We start from the raw sequence: 17,087 nt of genomic DNA on the forward strand, positions 1-17,087 counted from the left end.
TTGGCATGTCCTGGCTACAATCAGCTGGATGATCTCATGCCGGGGGGGGGGGGCCCCCCATACACAGCCGGTTTTGGGGCCTAGTGCCACAGTGGGCAAAGTCATCATATGACAGCCACATGGGGGTGTACCTTAGTCTACACTATCCCTGGTATACTGGCCAATACAGACCTCTGGGCCACAAGTCAGTTCAAGCATTGCTAATATGCACAATGATGGCAACAACAGGGTTACTGTGGTGGGAGATCATCCCAGCACTATACGAGTGTGCACCCAATTCAGAAGCACCTCCTTTGCAGACCCAAGATTGCAACAAACAAGCCACCCCCAAGATGCTCCTGAGACGTTCATCAGGTCCCACCCATCAGACCTAACACTGGCATTCAAATTATCAGCACAGCTGAGCAGAGCAATGGAACCACAAGGGGTGAGTTGCCAGTAGACACGGGTGATAACGAGTAATCCGCTAGTGAAAGGGTGGCCACACAGGTGGGTAAACAACACAAGGGAAAAGCAAAGTGAAAGCACAAGAATAGCTCAAGGTTCGATAGTTGTACGGCTGTATTGGAGTTAGAGTTCCTCCAATGGAGCACTTCTCGGCCCGTATTGGAAGTTGCGTAGGTGTCCAGGAGTCCCTCAGTCTTCACCACCTTGTTGCAACTCTGGGAGAGGGTGCCTAAGGCATTACGAAAAAAAACCAGAAGGCACACATACATAGACATATTCAGGATCTTGGAAAGGAGGCGAAGGGAAAAAAACAGTGATCAGGTGCGCAGCACAAATAAGAGTACCCAGAAACATAATCAACTTAATTTGAGCATTTCTACGGATGATGAGCATCATTGGGCAAGATGACCCTTCAGAATACGGTCCCATGCTGAGTTATGTGGATCTCATCTTAGTAGCTTACAAAGGATATGACAGATGGGCTTAGCTGAACTACAAGAAATGTTTTAGGAGCAAGATGGAGAACTGTTTTATTTCCTGGGGAATGCAGAATGTCAGCCTCTGGCTTAAGCAAATAACACTGGTACTCACAGCAGGTCATACAGAGATTCCTTCTTGCAATGGCGTGGTCCCCAGATCAGTTCAAGTCCTTAACCACATCTGCTGGCATTACAACAAATCCTCGTGCATCTTCCAGAACTGTAAGTTCAGGCACATCTGTTCAGCTTGCAGCTTGCAGGTATCCAGCGACCAAATGCGCAAAGAAGCCTGCAGAAGGAAGTTCTACCAGGCAGAAATAAGTCTTCCATTTTCCTTAAGGCCCTATAGACCTGGCTGCATGGCTGGACCTGTACCCCAAGCATGGGGAAAATTTGAAAATAGAGCAAGGCTTCTGTGTGAGGTTCCTAATCCCTTCGTGGATGCATGGATGGCACCACTGCAGACAATGCTGCTTCCACCTTTCGACACAGACATCATCCTGCAAAAATTGTACATGGCACTGCATCTGACAGTCCCATTCCCATGTTATCTCCCTCCCCACACTTAACTGAATGGTCTTGTTGCCTTTGGCAGTGATTCCAAAAAAGGAGTCTGGTATATTTTAGGATAATTCAAAATCTATCATTCTCCTCCCCCCTTCTTCAGGGCTCGATGAATGATCATTTGTCACCGGAGGATTGCACAGTCCAAAATGCATCCTTTGACAATGCCATAACCTTATTATGGGACTGCAGTCAGGTGCCTTAATGGTGAAAATGGACATAGAGTCCTCATTCAGGCTACTATCAGTTCACCCACATAGTTTTCCTTTTTGTTAGGCTTTAAATTCCGTGACTAGTATTATGTGACAAGTACAGAGCACCCCATCGGCATGCATCCTGCACATATTTTGAGCTATGCAGTTCCTTTTTGCACTGATCGCAATGCAGCGTGCCAGCCTGAATAATATCATATGTTACCTTGACAACTTCCTAATCATGAGTGCAGCAAAATCTGATTCTTGTGCCAGATTACTCTTAAGTATTCTAAATTTATTGCCAGCAACTTTGGTGTACTTTTAGCACACGAGAAAACTAAAGGCCCATCCACCATCATTCATTTCCTAGGCATAGAGTTTGAGTCAGCATGATTTCTGGATTGCTGGCTGACAAACTGCAGAAGCTGCGTAAGATGTTAGTTAAGGCACTGCATGCCAAGAAGCTTTCTCTTCACAAGATTAAATCCATCCTTGAATTTCGCATGCAGAGCGATTCCAGTGAGAATTTCTTTTGAGAAAGCTAGCTGCAGCAATATTGGATGCTAGACAGCTGCATCACTTTATCAGGATATTCAGGTCCATGAAGAATGACATCATCATCTGGGCATCCTTCCTGGACAACTTCAACGGTATGTTTGTGGCAGGAGCCTCAGATGTCCAATCAAGACTTGGACGTACAATCTAACACTTCAAGTTGCTAGGAGTTTGGGGTTCACTGTCAGGATGCATGGTGTGGGTTGGGACAGGGATAAATCAAACTTTATATTCCTCGAATTGTTCACCATCCTGCTGGCTTTGTTGTGGAGCGACAAGTTGTGGACAAGCAAAGTTTGCTGGTATGACAATTTGGCTGTAGTTCAAGTCCTTAACAGATAGTCCGCCAGATATCCCAGAGTGGTTGAGTTACCAAGGGAAGTAGTGCTGACTAGCCTGTGCATTAATACAATAGTAAGAGTGCATCATGTCCCAGCATTTGCAACAGTGTGGCGGACTCCTTATATGCTAATTGGGATTTATTTCATAAACATAACCATGGCAGATAAAGCAGTAACCCCAGTCCTGGATCACCTGTGGGAGATTGGGCTCCAACCACCAGACATTTTCTCCAAGGATCTGTAGCTCCTTCTACATGGGCAGCATATTGCAAGGGTATAAGCAAGTGCGTGGCTTCTTGACCTAAAATATATAGGTAGTTGGGCCCATTTCAGATGATCTTATTGACAAGTATAATGCCTGAGTCAAAGACACGAGCATATCCAGGGGATCGGTCACAAACAGTCAGGCTTGCCGCCTTTACAAAGACACAAGGTTGGGGGGATCCCACCAAGGCATTTCTGGTTTAAAAAAAAACTGGTTGGGCCAAGAAAGCGGGGCTTGTCAGACACGAGGTGTCCCATAACGCATGACTTACTAGTGGGCCTGTGACATACCAGTCATATGAAAATCTCTGAATTTGAAACCAGACTGTTTCTCTTGGCATTTTCCATTGCATTTTTCAGCACATTAATAGTCAACAAGTAGGTGGCCTTTGCCAAGAGTGATGAGGGTTATTCTGGTATCCTTGGGGAAAAACGTGAGATGCATGTGTCAAATGGTGCACATATTGATACACAGATCAAAGATTGATCAGTTAGGCCGTGGGGAAAACCTCTTGAAATGGGTTGAATCTCAGGTTACCTGCCAGGTGGAGAATTTGAAATCTTGGTTGGTTGTTTTTGGCCTACAGGTGGCACCCATTTGTTAATCTATACTGAGAGTTCCCCTCACCAGGTATCAGGTCTCTGCTATTCTCAGGATAGCGTTAACCAAGTTGGGCCTAGATGCTGATCTGTTTGGTACTCACTCCTTTGAGGATCAGAGCAGCCACTAGTGCTATGCAGGTGGGTTTGTGTATTGATATGATATAGCAGATAGGAAGATGGAAATCATCTACAGTAAACTCTCAAGTTAGGATGGATCGGACATAGCCTGCCACTCTTGACTATTAACCTTTTCATTGCAGATTTGTTTGGTCAAAGGATAGTATGGATTGTAGGGCATCCCTTCCTCTATCGGGCTGCCAGGAGGGCCCGAGAGCAACCCTATGGACCATGTTTAGGTTTGTGTTCAAAGGGGATACACATTGGTTGGGTAAGCGTGGTATGCAATGGGAGCAGCTCTTGCTTCTTCTCTGTCGCAGAGGGGATTCAGTTGCCTCTCTGCCACTATCATCATACATCTCTGAGGCAACGACTTAGATGACATATCATGCAAACAACTGATACAGCTGATCAAAGGTGACTTGCCAGAATTATCTTCCTGCTTCCCTCGCATGTGTATTTTTTTTTTTTTTTGGTCTGATGATATATCATGCTCTGCATTGATAACAAAGTCTTCATGTTTTATGTTAACAAACAGGAAGGCACAGGGTCATGTACTCTGTGCTAGGAAGCACTAAAGATATGCAGTGTGCAAGCAGGAATCAAGTTGTCTTACAAACCACCTGTATTCAGGGATTTCAAATGCTAGTGGACCATCTCAGAGTTTTTCCATCCGCACAAAAGGTCTCTGCAACAATTAGCTGATTAACTATTTGACTTATGGTGTCTTCTGGCAGTCGACCTGTTTGTATTGGAGCAAAATAAAAAGCTGGAGACATTTTGCTCTATTCTGCCCAGCAAACTTAGGTTAGCTCAGGACACTTTCTGCTCAGTTGGAATACAGGCCTTGTACGCTTTTCCACTGATACCACTGAGCCACAGAACAGTGTGAAATGTGCTACAGGATCGAGTTTGACTGATTATAGCTCCAGCATTGCCTACACAAATGTGGTTTGTATATCTCATGCAACTTTCCAGCAGTTCTTCATCCATCTAGGAACAGACCCTGCCTTGTTAATTCAAGATGAAGGAACTCTGTTTCATCTGACTCTTCTATCCCTCCACCTGACAGTTTAGATGTTGAATTCTAAGTAATCTCTGATCTCTTTGCCAAGAGAAATTGCAGATATCATAGTTTCAGCTAGGAACAAGGAAAGCCTATGGTTTTAAATGGAAAAGATTTTCCATATGGTGTCGTCCAAAATGCTTTGGACCGGTTTTCTTGTAAGCCCAAACAATTATTGACCTACTCGCTCTTCCTTTCCAATTAGACCTTACTACATCTATGAGTACATCTCAGCACCATAGTGGCTTACCATGTTTCAGTTGACAGTCCATCTCAACTTATCCATTGGTGTTGAGATTTATGAAAGGCTTATGGCATATTAAACCTTCAATACTGAAACCTCCGGTTCCATGGGGTCTAAATGCTGTCCCCTCTCAATTGATGAAGCTATTTTTTTTGAACCTTTGGAATCATCTTCTCTTAAATTTTTAATATGGAAAGTAGTATTTTTTTTTTTTTTTTTTGTGGCAGTGACTTCAGTCAGAAGAGTTGACAAACTCCAAGCACTTGTTCACTGTCCACCATATATGCAATTCTTCCACAATAAAGTGGTGCTTCACATTCACCCAAAGTTTCTCCCAAAAGTCAATTCTGCTTTCCATATCAACTAATCCATCATATTGCCTACCTTCGTTCTGAGGCCATATGCACATGAAGGAGAGAAAACCCTTTATGCTTTGGATTGCAAAATGGCCTTAGTTTACTACAAGAAAATAATTTGGCCTCATTGCCAAGCTTCACAGTATAGCAATCACCAAGTTTATCTTGTCCAACTGGATAGCCCGCTGCATTCAGCACTGCTATATAGTTGCAAATCACAGACTCACTTGACGAGCTTCAACAAAGAGTTATGGCCTCTTCCATTGCTCACATCCATGAAGTGCCTCTCAAAGCCATCTGCAAAGCTGCAATGGCCCACTATTGTCTAGACAACCTCTTGAGAGCTGACATTTAAGTCAGACAAGCAGTTTTGTGTAACAAGTTTTCTTGCAGTATGCTTTCCATGGTGAAGTCCAGATTGCTTACTCAATAAATGCTTCTTCAACCCTCAGCTTGGGAATAACCATATGTCATTGTTAATTCAGCCTGCTTATTGATGGGGAAAAGCAAGTTTGCTTAATGTAAATGGTGTTTTCAACAGATAGGATGATTTAGCTATGCTAAATATTTATTTATTTAGACGTTTTATATACCGTCGTTCCATACAATGATCACAACGGTTTACAGCAGTAACATTCATCACTCAAATCAGTATGTAGTGTAGTATTATAAAGTTAGTATACATGAACCACATGTAGGAAAACAAATAATTATTTAAGTGGAAAAACCCTCATAAATGAGCTGAAGATATTACGTTTTACAATTAAAACTTTATTGTGCTTTAAATGAGGTTCCACAAGATAATCTCTTTAGTGCATCCAAGATCTAAATGGATCTGACCAGGTCCATTAGATTCTCATATTGCTACATTTCGTGACCTAATTTTGCAAGACATTAAAGAACTTGAATCATCTAAAGTCAAAAAGTATGTTAATTTTCTGGCGGATATGAGGGAGGCTTTGCAGACTTTATCTTCTAATACTTCAATTGTCATAAAGCCTGCCGATAAGGGTGGGAGCGTTGTCATTCAAGACAAAAAGCCCAATATATCCAGGGATTAGCGGAACAAGTTCAGGATGTGAAATATTATCGTTTGTTAGAAGAAGATCCTACTCCACAATTGCAAGCTCAAATTTAAAAATATATTATCTGAAGCCAATACACCTTTTTTAACTAGGAAAAAACGTCAATTCTTGCAAGTGCCACATCCATGTATACCTATCTTGTTTGGGGTTCTGAATGTGCACAAGACATTGAACAAGCCACCTTTGAGACCCATCATTTCTAGTAATGGATCATTGTTGGAGCCACTGGCTATTTTTCTTGATAAATGTTTGCAAGAATATATCAAAACCATGCGCTCATATGTACAAGATACAACTCAAGTTCTTAAAAAATTACAGGACATCACCTTATCTTCGGATCATACAATTTTGGTATCCAAGGATGTAGTATTATATACTAATGTATCACACACAGTCGCTATGGACGTTGTTTTGGAAGCATTCTCCTCTCAATCACAGATGCATCGGGTACCTATGTCATTTTTACTATCCATAGCTCAACTGGTTCTGCGACATTATTTCATGTTTTGTGATCAATTTTATTTACAGATCCATGGAATTGCTATGGGGTCTTCAGTGGCCCCATCTGTCGCAAATTTGGTGATGAATTAATTGGAACGTACTCATATTTACAAATCTCCATTTTTTTTCAGTATGTCACTTTTTGGATCCGTTATATAGATGACCTCCTGTTTTGTTTTTTTTGTGTTTTGGTTTGTTTTTGTTTTAGTTTTTTGTTTTTTTTAAATCCAGTGAACAGGATTTAAAGCAATTTTTAGAGTAGCTAAACACCATTGATGTTGATCTGAAATTTACTTCTCAGTTTGCTTTCAAAATCCCATTTTTGGACATTTGGATTATTGGCAAGGCAATAGACAGAAACACCCTATTAAGATATCACAGCTTTCATCCTAGGGCATTCAAAAACTGACTTCCAGTTAGTCAATATTTCCATCTGTGCCGGTTATGTTCTTCTTTGGATTTCAAAAGACAAACACATGATTTGGCGACACGATTTTTGGAACGGGGGTATCTGTTATCAGCAATACGAATTGCCTATAAGAGAGCATTATATTCACCCAGAGCTTCTTTGGAGTATCAAGCTAAACGTTCTTCACCTTCAAATGTTTGTGTATTACAGCAGTGGTCCCCAACCCTGTCCTGGGGGCCCACCAGCCAGTCTGGTTTTCAGGATATCCACAATGAATATGTATATGAGAAAATTTGCATGTTGTGGAGGCAGTGCATGCAAATTTTCTCTCATGCATATTCATTGTGGATATCCTGAAAAACCGACTGGCTGAAGGGCCCCCAGGACAGGGTTGGGGACCACTGCATTACAGCACACAGATAAATAGTCTGCGATCGTTCAAAGTATTCATCGCCATTGGCATATCTTACAATTACATTTGGTGTTTTCCGAGAAACCAGTGATATCTTTCCAAAGAGGACCTAACCTTAAAAATCAGGTTGTTCAAGCCGCTCTACCTACTATTGGACAGGTATCCAAGAATTGTGCTCATGAAGCATGTGAAAATTGTGAGGTGTCCATTGACAATACAAGGAGTCACTTAGCAGCATCAGATAACCAGTAGAAATTACAAGAAGTCATTTCATACTGATTGTAATTCCTGTAATGTTGTATATGTATTACAATGCACTTGTCCCCAACTTTATGTTGGTCGTACTTCCCGACCGATTAAGGTACGGTTGAGAGAACACCGAAGTCGCCTGCATACACAAAATTCAGAGGCTCCCATAGTCAAACATTGTTTGTTTGTTTATTAAAACAACATACTTTTGATCAATTACAATGGACAATCTTGGATATCGTTCAAACATCTAATAGAGGGGGTGATACTCGATCCCAGTTAAATTACAAAGAACAACGTTGGATCTTCAATTTGTCATCAGAACTTCCATCCGGCATGAATGAAAGCGTCAAATGGATAATGATTTAAAGAGCTTTTTTTGATTGATTCATTGGTCCACACAGTGGTGTTTGTGATTGGTTGAATGACGAGCCTTGGGCATGTTTAAAAGTTTAGTCTAGTAAAATGGCAGATCCTTCGGAAATGATATGGCCACTGTGTTGTAACAGGAGAAAATGTTTCGCTGTTGAAAAGACACATATGTATAGAGTCAACGGACCTTTTTATATTATTGGGTTCATCTTGGGCACTTTAAGTATTTTGTTTTTTCTTTTAGAATAACGCAAAATATATAATCATTAAGGCCCCTGAGGAAGGTCTACGAAACACTCGCTCGTGTCGGGCAGCATACCAGTGCCATATGCAGGAAGAAAAGCAAATAAGTGTCTCTTTTCAACTTGGCTTTTAGAAAAAACAATTGATTAATAATATAGAGGTGGCGTAAACAAAAGTAAGAGTGGAGAACCCAGTGATTACATTTTCACTGTGGTAACATGTAAAAGTATTGTTCTACCTTTATAAGTGAATTTCATTAACAAAATAAAAAATGTAATATCTTCAGCTCCATCTATGAGGGTTTCTCTACTTAAATAATTATTCGTTTTCCTACATGTGGTTCTTTATTTTTTGATGTTGTCAATACCGCATGATAACCAGTTCTAATGTTATATTTAGTATACATAAACAGGTATTCACAACTCAATCTCCAGCAGCACTCATCCTATCACCAGCATCACATCCAATCTCCAGCAGCACATCCAAGCTCCAGCAGCACTCATTCAGCCTCCAACAGCACTCATCCAATATCCAGCAGTACTCATTCAGCACTCATCCAGCCTCCAGCAGCACTCATCCAGTCTCCAGCAGCACTCATCCAGTCTCCAGCAGCACTCATCCAGCCTCCAGCAGCACTCATCCAGCCTCCAGCAGCACTCATCCAGTCTCCAGCAGTACTCATTCAGCCTCCAGCAGCACACCCAATCTCCAGCAGCACTCATCCTATCACCAGCAGCACATCCAATCTCCAGCAGCACTCATCCTATCACCAGCAGCACATCCAATCTCCAGCAGCACGCATTCAGCCTCCAGCAGCACTCATCCCGCACCGATCCAACCTTTTCCAACTATGCACTACCGCCCACGCAACTACAAATCACTCATCCCAATCATGATCTCCCCCACTACACAATTCTTAGGTCTCACTCTATTCACCATCATCCTTTTCAACGCGCAATCGCTCACCAACAAAACTCTGATACTCAACGACATACTGCAGGACACAACCCCAGACTTTTGCGCCATAACAGAAACATGGCTCAAATCCACCGATATAACCCTCATTAATCAACTACCAACACAGACTTACGATTTCTTCTCCATCCCTAGACAAAAAAAAAGAGGAGGGGGTATCTTCTTAGCTGCAAAAAAATCCTTAAGGTTCACACACCACCACATCAGTACAGCTACCAAACTAGAACTAGGATTGTTCAAATCAGAACATCTCCAAATCCTTCTAGTCTATGCCCCTCCAGGATTACTAGAGTCAGATGCCTCACCTATTATCGAAACCATAACTTTACATCTCAATCTTGACTCCCCTGCTATAATCCTGGGCGACTTCAACTTACATGTTGACAAAGTCCCCCTTTCAACAAACTGTGAAGCTTTCCTCACCGCAATGTCAGCGATGGGTTTCAAACAACAAATCAACAAACCCACCCACAAAGCAGGCCACACGCTCGATCTCTTCGTTACAAACTCTGGTATTTCCCTTACAAAACAACCAAATTGCAAAAAAGTCCCATGGTCTGACCATTCGCTAATCTCCACCAGCTTTTCTTTACCAAGATCAGACTCCAATCTTAACTCAAGACCCTCTTTCCTATACAGAAAACCTTGCACCTCGGAACACCTCAGCAACCTCCTAACCTCAGATCTACCACTCATCGATGTCTCTACGCCCAACTCTGCCCTTCAATCCTGGTCCAAAATAACAAAATCTATAGCAAACACTCTCTGCCCACTGACAACCAAAATAAGGTTGTCTAATGCATCCAAAAGACAACCCTGGTTTAATGATGAACTGCGAAAGCTCAAACAACTACTTCGGCAGAAAGAAAGAAAATGGCGCAAAGCCCCTTCACCGGCCTCACTATCTGACTACAAACGCTCACTCCATCTATACAAAAGTAGCACGCTGAAAACCAAAAGAGACTATTATGCAAGGAAGGTTCATCATCTCATCTTTGACTCAAAAGCTTTATTCGCCTTCGTTTCCAGCCTCACTAAACCTGTCATTCCAGATATCCCACCCGAGTTAGCCCAGACTAAGGCAGATGAACTGGCTCTTCATTTCAACAAAAAAATATCTGATCTCCTTAATCAGCTGATTACAAACACTACTGCTCCAGACAACTCATATCTCCCCCAAAACAAAGACATACAGCTAAACGCCTTCGAACCCATTACAATCACAGAGATACATTTGGTGTTAAAGAGAATGAAACCGTCATCACACCCATTTGATCAAATCCCTTCTAAAATGCTTCTTCTCATCCCTGACACTATAGCAAAAACCCTGGCAGAAATCATAAACTGCTCCCTATCACACGGTATCTACCCAGATGACCTAAAAACTGCCTCAATCAAGCCTCTGCTAAAAAAACCAAATCTAAACGCATGTGATCCCAACAACTTCCGCCCTATTTCCAACCTCCCATTCATAGCTAAAATCATGGAAAAATTGGTAAACACCCAACTATCCAAATACCTAGAGGACCACAGTATTCTGTCCCCAAACCAATATGGTTTTCGCAAAGCCGCAAGCACCGAAACACTACTACTCTCTCTCACGGACTACCTCATTTCTGGAATTGATAAAGGCCAAACATTTTTACTAATCCTCCTAGACTTCTCGGCGGCCTTCGACACCGTCAATCACACCCTCCTTCTAAAACAACTGGCAAACATTGGATTGACAGGTGCTACACTAAACTGGTTCAAAACATTCCTAGAAAACAGAGGATATAGAGTCAAAATCCACAATAAAGAATCCCATTACCACCCTTCTAACAGAGGAGTGCCGCAAGGTTCATCACTTTCACCCACGCTCTTTAATGTCTACCTGTTACCACTATGTCAACTTCTTACAAAATTAAGCCTGAAACACTTCCTGTTCGCAGACGATGTACAGATCGTGATTCCCATAAAAGAAACAATCTCAAAAACAATGGAATTCTGGGACAGTTGCTTATTAGAAATTAAACTTCTCCTCACCAGCCTAAACCTCGTACTCAATGCTTCGAAAACGGAATTCCTGCTCATATCACCAGAAAACAATAACTCACTTCCAAAACCACCCACACTCCTTCAAACAACCCACGTAAGAGATCTAGGAGCTATCTTAGACAATCGTCTCAACCTCAAAACATTCATTAACCATACCACCAAAGATTGCTTCTACAAATTACATATTCTGAAAAGAATTAAACCACTTTTCCACGCTCAAGACTTTAGAACAATCTTGCAAGCAATAATCTTTTCTAAACTAGATTATTGCAACTCATTACTACTAGGCCTCCCAGCTTCTTATACCAAACCCCTTCAAATGGTTCAGAACTCTGCAGCCAGAGTGCTTACAAATTCCAGGAAAATTGACCACATCTCCCCCATCCTCAAAAACCTCCATTGGTTACCTATCCACTATAGAATCATGTACAAATCCATCAACATCATATACAAGACCATTAACCAACACACACAACTCGATCTACAAATACCACTTAAAAAATACACTTCCGCCAGACCCATCAGGGAATACTACAAAGAGTCACTCCAAATTCCAAATGCCAAAACCTTCCAACATAAATCCTTGAGTCTCAGAGCCTTCTCTTCAGCAGGTCCATCTCTTTGGAACTCTATCCCACCGGATTTGAGACAGGAACCATGCTCTCTAACATTTAGAAAAAGACTAAAAACTTGGCTTTTCAAAAAAGCATTTCCAAGCCTTGAATAAAACCTCCACTCTTCAACACACACTCGCATGCAATAACTGGATCTAAATAAGAATCCAACTACCATAAACTTACGCACATCATTACCTGCGGAGTTTTATCATATTATTATCATTCACTACTGTGTCATATTTATTCTCTTGGTTACTTATTTTACCGTTTCATATTTATGTACTGTCCCATTTATTCACATAGGCTTATTTATTCACTCCGCTATACTACTACACTAATTGGCTGAAATGTAAATATTGCATTGTTCAATCTCTCCCCTCTTCCAGCTCCAAGTTAATTTTCCCTGTTTTATTGTTTTATTGTAACTTTCTCACCCTTCAATTGATTCTCTGTATTTAAAGTTCACAGTTCTATTGGGAATATTGTTATCACGTTACCTTATGCTTTTCACACATTGTTAATTGTAAACCGGGTTGATGTGATGCCAGTCATGAAACTCGGTATAACAAAAACAATAAATAAATAATAAATAAATAAATAACTATCAGGTGAAATGTTCTAATACTTGTTAACTAACTAAAGATCTGGGACATATGGTGTGAAGTAAGAAGATAAATTAAATATAACAATTTTACATATTAGAACAAGAAGTTATACAATCCTTCGTTAATTTCCCACCCACCTCCCTGGAGTGTCGACTACCTAGCTAGAATTAGCTCTGATATCAACTGAGGAGACTTAACAAGGCAACACCCACACATGCTCAGTAGATCTTAAAACTCAGCTAGGAGAGACAAATCTGCAGAATGACCTCACCCATATGTCATAGCTAAATTATCCTGTTATCTATGGAAAATATCATTTACAGTATGCAAGCTTGCTTTTCCAGCTTTAGAAATGAAAATAAAGGTTTGAAACAACATTTGGAAGTTCCTCCTTATTAACCATGCCCACCATTATGAATTTTAGTATTTTTGGAGTCCTGCTATGCTTGATCTTCATCAGAACCTCTTGGAGGCATTGCATAAACAGATGTGCAGTATGGATACAGAGTAAACAGTTGATAAGACTTGACCTGAATGAGAGGTGGTGTTTTTTTTTTTAATGGGTTATGCGCATAATAAGATAAGTTACCTTTTTAAAATTCAAAATAGAGGAGCAAATCTGAGATCTTCTCCAACGCTCACAAATACGACCACATTTCCCCCATACTGAAGGACCTACACTGGCTCCCTATTCCCTCCCGCATCCTCTTTAAATCCCTGACCATTATACATATAAAGCCTTATATTCCCATCACTCCAACTGGCTGGCAGATCCCCTCCAATTTGCCTGCTCGAATCAGCCGACAAGGACCACTAACAAAGGGTCCCTCCATGTGCCATCCCTAAAGAAAGCGCACCTCACAGCTACAAGGGATCGGGCGCTCTCCATTGCTGGACCTATGCACTGGAACTCACTCCCAACCCACCTCAGACTTGAACCTTGCATCACCAAATTCAGAGCCCAGCTCAAAACCTGGCTATTCAAACAAGCCTTTCCCCAACACCCTTGATGAATATTGAATTGTGATGGATCATGACCTGAATTTGACTATGACCTTGTTCTTATGACATTATAGTTAACTTGTTGTTTGTTCCTATGCTTCTCTGCTCTCCTTATGGTTTTTTGTACCCCTTACCCTTCCCCTGTTACTTGTAATTTCCGTTGCTTTTGTTCCATGTAAACCGAGGTGATGTTTCGACTAGCATCGGTACAAAAGACTTTTAAATAAATAAATCTTCTCCTTCAGTTTTAGAGTTAAAACAGACAAGTTGAGCATTTCAGCAGTATGATGGAAAGTGTTGATGCTTTAGAGCAGTGGCCCCCAACCCTCTCCTGGGGGCCCACCAGTCAGTTGGGTTTTCAGGTTGGGGATCACTGCTTTAGAGAACTTGGAACTATGCTAATCGTTTTGCTCATCCTCTTTTCCATCCCTTTGTAAAAGCGAGAGCGACTACATCTGCATTCCCTGGCTCTGGGCAGCTGCTGTTATGAGATCTGGTCTTGGATGACGGAGTGGGCTGAAGCTCTTTCTTTGAAGCTAAAGTTAGCACTGCACTGGGATTTTGCTCCTAGGTAGTAAGCCATGCATTTTCTTTTCCTGGTTCTGTCTTGTGCTCTCTCTCTGATTGTGGCTTAGGAGTGTCTCGTATTCACTGATCTCTGAGCAGGATGTGTTCCTTAAAAATTTGTCAGCTGTGCTACAGTTCATCTAAATCTGGAATGTTTGAATGATCAATGGGAAATTTCAAAAGCCTTAAACATGTATTTTTCTTAGAAAATATGAATCTAAAAATCAAATCTGTGAGTTTTAAGTGCGTTGGCTTTTTTCTAAAAATAAGTATTTTAACTAGTTCTGCTATAATTGTTTAGCATGAGAGCTCTTACAAATAACTTTGCCTAAGTTTACTGTTTGGGATAGGTTGAGTTTATTGTAGACAAAATTAAAATAAAATACTTGCATATTTTTTCAAAATATTCTTACTGTAGTTTATTTGGCCTAACAGCAAATGGTATTTTCAAGTGTAATAGGCACAATGCAAAAGTAGTTTTCGGTCCTTTCTTGGTATCACATTTCAGAACCCAAATATTTTCTTATTGTAAATTTGAATTCTTCCTCTTTCTTTGTTAAAATTGGGGTTATGACTAGCCTTAAGGAGAATCTGAAGTTGGAATTGGTTAAATGGTTACAGATCTCACGTCACTCTCGGTGACTCTAGCTTGGTTATTTTATCCACGTTCCAGGCCTCTCGTCTCACGTGTTTTAGGGTTCCTGATTGTAGGGTGAGGATGCCGTCACACCAGAATCTGTGTGTTTCCTCTCTGTGGTGTCTTAACAAATGCGCTTATGTGGTGGCACTCATTCATCTCTCCCAGCCCAAAAAAAACAAGAATCCAAGCTTCTGCCTGCCTGCCTCTTAATTAAAATGTCTTCAGAGAAAGCAAATGTGTCTTATTACAGATGAAATCCTTAGATACTAATCGTTTGGATATCATCCAACAAATATTTTGTTTATATTCTGCTTTTCTGCACTTCAAAGCAGATTTCAGTCAGATACTATAGGTATTTCCCTGACCCCAGAGGGCTTAAAATCTCAGTTTGTACCTGAAGCAACAGGAGGGTAAAGTGACTTATCCAAGGTCACGAGGAGTTGCAGTGGGATTTGAACCCTGGTTCGTAGCCCTCTGCTCTAACCACTAGTGATATTTTCTTTGATTCTTGTGATAGAAGGTAGCTGTCAGGCATAGTGTCTTGTGTAGTATTTTCTTACAATTACAGGGGTAGTTTTGTAACAGCCTGCATAAATTAAACAGCAGGGAGGTGCTTACATTATGCCCATTTTCAGAGGGAAAATGCGTACATGCTTTCTAGTTTGAAAATGATCTTACCAAAATTACCTGTGCACAATTACACCTAAATTGCATGTAAAAACTTTGGGGGACATTCCACACTCATACTTACTTTTTGGCTTAAAAAAAAAAAAAAGTGAATAATTGCCGACCCCTTTTACAAAATTGCCTGGACAAAGCGGGGGAATGCCTCCGCTTTGTCCAGGCAATTTTGTAAAAGGCCATTTCTGCATGTAAAACATAGATTTACCCGCAGAAGTCCCATTAAAAAATTACCCTCCCGATGTCTTTGATTTAAAATATTTGTCACCCACCTGGAACAACCTTTATTGTATAGCACAGGATACAAGGTAAATACACAATTTAATATATAAAGCACTTCCGAATATGTCAAAATATAAAACATAAGCTATTAATAGTTTAAAATGAGTCATCCAACAAGATATCTTGGACTTGTTCAGACAGTAACTATCTGAGAAATCCAGTTCAGGACATATTTTCTGGGTTGTATTCCTGTTTGCACGATTGTCTATAATCTTGTATTTAATAATTTTTTTGTGTAGGTCATCACCTGAGAACCTGATTTTCATTGTGCTTTTAATTGTATGGCAATAGATTATTATAGCATGTGTATGTAATTTATCTGATAGCTGCATGGCTGTGATTAACTTTTAAGTGCATTTAATTTAGATCTGATAGTTTACTTAGTTTTTTTATTTAGATTAAAATGTGTTAATTAGGTCTGCTCTGATATCTGAGTGCTACCTGCAGATGACCTTGGTTTGATTCATAGGCTACCGGGCTTTTGCTCTCTGGGGAGGGGGGGTGGGTGATAAAGATTTTTGTTTTTGTTTTTTTTAAATATTTATTTTAATGATGTAACTAAGTGTGAGCCAGCAATATAACAGCAGGTTATATTGCTGGCTCACACTTTCATTTTACCTAGTTACGTTCATTTTACCTTATTAATAACATTGGCTATTACAGCCATGACACAGGACAAAGCAAGAAAAAAAAAAAGAGTATTTGTACAAAACATCACAACGCCCACACCACCCTGAATTTACATCCATTAGGCATGAGATCACTGAACCTATCTGATGCTGCCAAATACTGATTGGAAAGCTGTTTCTGAGAATTTTTAGCATTCAGTTTTTCTTACAAAATCCAATCTAGCATTTTTATATACCACAACTGTCTCTAGATGGTGGGGTAGAATCAGTCCATGTTTTTAAAATACATAACTTCACTTGTAAGATGGCAATAGCAGCAAAGCATATGAGAGCTCTTGGAATGGTAGTCACCCACGATATAGAACTTACTAAGAGGACCTCTCCCATAAACGGTGGTTTAATCCAAATTACTCGTTCTGTAACTATTAGAACCTCATCCCAAAAAGCAAATACTTTCACATGTAACAGAAAGCCAGGAGTCAGTGTTCCTAAATATTTTGCATTTAGTATAAATCAGAATCAACCTAGCTGAAGGTGAAATAACTTTTGTG

At 40.5% G+C, this 17,087-nt stretch overlaps 1 protein-coding gene across 3 annotated transcripts in view; it reads left to right on the top strand.

Moving 5' to 3' along the window:
* LOC115077758 (mothers against decapentaplegic homolog 4-like) overlaps nucleotides 1-17,087 on the top strand; it is a 150,274-nt gene that overhangs the window by 10,565 nt on the left and 122,622 nt on the right. The window lies entirely within an intron of this gene.

The sequence above is a fragment of the Rhinatrema bivittatum genome, chromosome 1 (assembly GCF_901001135.1).
Source record: "Rhinatrema bivittatum chromosome 1, aRhiBiv1.1, whole genome shotgun sequence".
Taxonomy (NCBI): domain Eukaryota; kingdom Metazoa; phylum Chordata; class Amphibia; order Gymnophiona; family Rhinatrematidae; genus Rhinatrema; species Rhinatrema bivittatum.